Here is a 4097-nt window from a genome sequence, read left to right as displayed (position 1 = left end):
GGGATTGTTCCCTTTCATTAAAAGTTAATCCCCGGCTGCAGCCTATTAGAAAGCAACTAACCGCGCTCTACTCACCCGACCCGGGTCTACCGGTGAGTCTCGCCTCTGCTCCCGGCCTGTGGCATTGGCCGTGAAGCTGACGTTCCATCGACAGCGCTGCAGCCGATCAGTGAGCTCAGCGGCTCTGAGTGGGGCGTTGTGTCTACAAGACCTTTTAAGGAAGCCAGCAAAAAAATTGAAGAGAAGGGAAAGCACAAAAGGACCTGGTCTTGCTGAGCACTGGAAAGGGCAGCCGGCAGCCAGACGTCAAAGTAGAAAAGCAGCAAGTGAGAGGCTGGTCTCTGCCTACGGCCACATCACCCTGAACGCGCCCAATCTCGTCTGATCTTGAAAGCTAAGCAGGGTTGGGCCTGGTTAGTACTTGGATGGGAGACCACCTGGGAATACCAGGTGCTGTAGGCTTTTGCTTTGCTTTTTCCTTCCTTCCACCAGCAGGGGGCACTCTCCTCTATGCCTTTTTTCCGTTCCCTTTCACAAGTGCACACATTCATTCTCTTTTCTTTTTTTCATTTGCTTTCTCTCTTGCGCTATTTCATCTCTGCAAAATACCAGCATCCTTCTGATCACCGTGGGCCTCCAGCATTGTTGCTTCTTTACTTTTAATACTAGGCTCCTTTTCACCAGGACCAGCGTCTCCCCCGTGGCTGGAGGCAACCACCGGTAACCCCAAGCAGAAGACCTTTGCAGGCAACATGACCCTCCCCCCTGAAGAGCAGCTCAAAGTCACTGGCAACCATCTCACCCTCTTCCTTCATTCACCCCTGGACGTCTCGCTCCGCCCACAAGTTACGGGTCCAGCTTGCTCTTTCTGTCACATTACCGCGATGAAGGGTTTAGCCTGCAGGAGACCCTGCGCCGAGCCATTTTTGAAGACACCTGATGCGGCTGGTGAATCACTGCAAAACAAACCACACCTGTAGTGACGGCACAGACTTTGCATGGACCCTTCGGAGCCCGCCCCGTCACGGCCAGATTGCTCGCCACCAAGCGATCCTGAGAAAGGCTGGCCGGGCGATGGATCGAGCAGCTTCTACTGGCCATACCACCTTGGATACGCCTGATCTCATCTGATCTCGGAAGCAAAGCAGGGCTGGGCTCGGACAGTACTTGGATGGGAGACCTCCTGGGAATACCGGGTGCTGTAGACCATTTTGATGATGTTTTTACCTACTGCCCAGCTCGGCTAGCATGGAACGGCGGCTTGTCGGACACCGACCCAAAGTAACTTAGATGATGGAAGCCCAAGGCCTCTGAGCCAGTTGGCAGCTAAGTACGCTACCCCTCCGCCTTCACGCAGGCCTGACACCGAGCTCCTTGCCACGGCTAGGAGTGCTTATTGACTCCGCAGCTCGCCGTGTGGAAATGATGGCGTTAAAAGCAACCGGGGCCGTGAAGGGGCCAGGCTTTCAGCAGGTGCCCAGGGAAGGTTTTGGATGCCGGTCGCCTAGCGAGGGCCAGCAGAAGTAACATGTTTCTCTGCAAAGAAGCTTGTGTAACCAAGCCAGACGGCTGACAAAGAGCTAACCTCAGTGCAAGGAAGGCAAGGAAGGTGCGGAAGGAATTGGGGAGGGGGAGGGGTGATTCCTGCTAGGGCACTGAAATCATAAAACAGGCAGGAGAGTCTGACGCATGGTGACGGAGAGGTTGTAGGGGCAGATAGGGGGTGTTGTCACGTGCGATCACGTGTGCATGCTGGCTTGTGTGTGAGAGTGCGCTTCCCAGGTGTGGCGTGCTGCAGACAGTCAAAGGGATTGTTCCCTTTCATTAAAAGTTAATCCCCGGCTGCAGCCTATTAGAAAGCAACTAACCGCGCTCTACTCACCCTACCGGTGAGTCTCGCCTCTGCTCCCGGCCTGTGGCATTGGCCGTGAAGCTGACGTTCCGTCGACAGCGCTGCAGCCGATCAGTGAGCTCAGCGGCTCTGAGTGGGGCGTTGTGTCTACAAGACCTTTTAAGGAAGCCAGCAAAAAAATTGAAGAGAAGGGAAAGCACAAAAGGACCTGGTCTTGCTGAGCACTGGAAAGGGCAGCCGGCAGCCAGACGTCAAAGTAGAAAAGCAGCAAGTGAGAAGCTTGTCTCTGCCTACGGCCACACCACCCTGAACACGTCCGATCTCATCTGATCTTGGAAGCTAAGCAGGGTCAGGCCTGATTAGTACTTGGATGGGAGACTGTAAAATAATACGCTTCCTGTATTATTTTTTTCTACTTAGGACTTCTCAAAGTATCAATATCACGATATTCTTATAAAAAAATGTATCTATTTATTCTTGGATTGTTCATTAAAAAGAATCAAATTGCAGCAGGTACATACCATAATTAGTTATAAAGTAATTGTCCATTTGTCCATAATTAGCTTAATTGTAGAGATTCACCCATCTTTCCTTGGATCCTGGCTGGTAAATCATGTCTTTGTCCAGCATGTGTCCAGGCCTACATGTCATCTGCTTCTCAGCATGAAGATTCTGTGTCTTGTGGGGTGGGCACAGCAAGAGAGCCCCCCCTTTCTGTACCATGGGCTTTTATAGCCAGTCGTATGGACACCTGTTCTACATATGGTAGTGAACCAAAAATACACACACAAATAGCGCATGTCAACTAGACACGATGGCTGAGGCATAGAACTCAGAAAAATGATTATCGATTAACATTCCAAATGAATTTCCATAATTAACCATTTAACATTTCCCCCTTTTTTGAGAATAAAAGGACTTTAACTGAAATTTCTCAAAAGAAGATACATTCATCAATCATTTTTTCTTTCCTTCTTCCTTGGCAATATCATTAAATTTCCATAATAATAATAGTAATAATAGTATCAATATCGGATTATTGTTATATAATAATGTGAATTCATGTTATGGTAAGCCGTGACTAATATTCATTTAATATGTATAATTATACTTCCCTATATCTAAATTGAAGCAATCGCGGGTTCAATCGTCATCATCTGATGTCATCGGGTCGTCGTCTCGTCTTCTTCTTGGTTCTTTTATAACACAGTCTTTAGATGAAAACTCCTTTGAAATAAATTACAGCATGTAGATATTGTACAGTCCATAATTGTGTTCATTATTGTTCAGTCCATAAACTGTACTCTTTATTAGAAAGATCATGTATGTCAGTTGATAAGAAAACAAAGTCCATGGATGAAATGTAGCTTTAATATGTGTGCAGTGTCACCTGGACTTACGTTGGATCGTCTTTGGAATCTTCCGTGTGTCCGCACTGGTCTCGTGTCACTTTTGGAACAGATGTGACGTCTTTGGTCAGTAAAGCAAGGGTTAACTTGACACTTTCCTGCTTTATATAGCACCATAACCAGTACTCAGTCCTTTATATACAGGACACATATGCCAGGTATTACCTGTTCACCAGCTTTCATTGAAGCGTTGCAGGTGATAAGAAACCACTGGAACGTGATGAAACTTAAACACAACACAGTACATATAGGATCATCGTCCTCTGCCGTCCTGGTGATCAGTGGTGTGAATTGTATTGTATGTAATGGACACAGTCTATTATAACACTTTATTAAGATAGAATTCATAATTGCGATGTCTTGATTGAAGTCTTCATTCCCTAATCTGATACCAAATCTGGCAGTTTTTCCTAACCTATAATATCACAGCGTACCATAGCAATCAGTAATATCCATCTAATTATTATCAAAATATTAAAATAAATTATGTTTGGAATAATAAACAATAATAGATAATAATTCATTATCAATCAAGTTCTCCATATGATAGAACATTTTTATGTCATAGGTGTAATTACCTTTTCCAACCCATAGGTGTCAGTGTATTTTGAAAAAACAAGTTTTTATATCTTTATTAAACCAATAATATCAAAGAATGTATACTCCTGAACCAAAATGAATAAATATATGAATGTATGAATGAATGAATGAATGAATGAATGAATGAATTGTTGTGTTTACTCAGAAAATGTAAACATTTTTTTCTTTAGCAATATATATTTAATGAAGCAATACTCTTGTATTAGACATTACTTTATTAAATATGAATGTGTTTT

The 4097-nt window shown here is 44.8% G+C and overlaps 2 non-coding genes across 2 annotated transcripts; both read left to right on the top strand.

The window, feature by feature from the left end:
• The first annotated feature begins 343 nt into the window (after positions 1 to 343).
• On the top strand, positions 344 to 462 carry LOC141270063 (5S ribosomal RNA). Its single transcript, XR_012321567.1, has one exon. It is a non-coding gene; the product is annotated as a 5S ribosomal RNA (ribosomal RNA).
• A 626-nt stretch (positions 463 to 1088) lies between these two features.
• On the top strand, positions 1089 to 1208 carry LOC141267227 (5S ribosomal RNA). Its single transcript, XR_012321237.1, has one exon. It is a non-coding gene; the product is annotated as a 5S ribosomal RNA (ribosomal RNA).
• Positions 1209 to 4097: the final 2889 nt, after the last annotated feature.

This window comes from Phyllobates terribilis, unplaced genomic scaffold, assembly GCF_046119375.1.
Source record: "Phyllobates terribilis strain yellow unplaced genomic scaffold, ASM4611937v1 Scaffold_4__5_contigs__length_816908805, whole genome shotgun sequence".
NCBI classification, from domain to species: Eukaryota; Metazoa; Chordata; class Amphibia; order Anura; family Dendrobatidae; genus Phyllobates; species Phyllobates terribilis.
The sequence above is the reverse complement of the archived record's forward strand: the minus strand, read 5'-3'. Positions and strand labels throughout refer to the sequence as shown.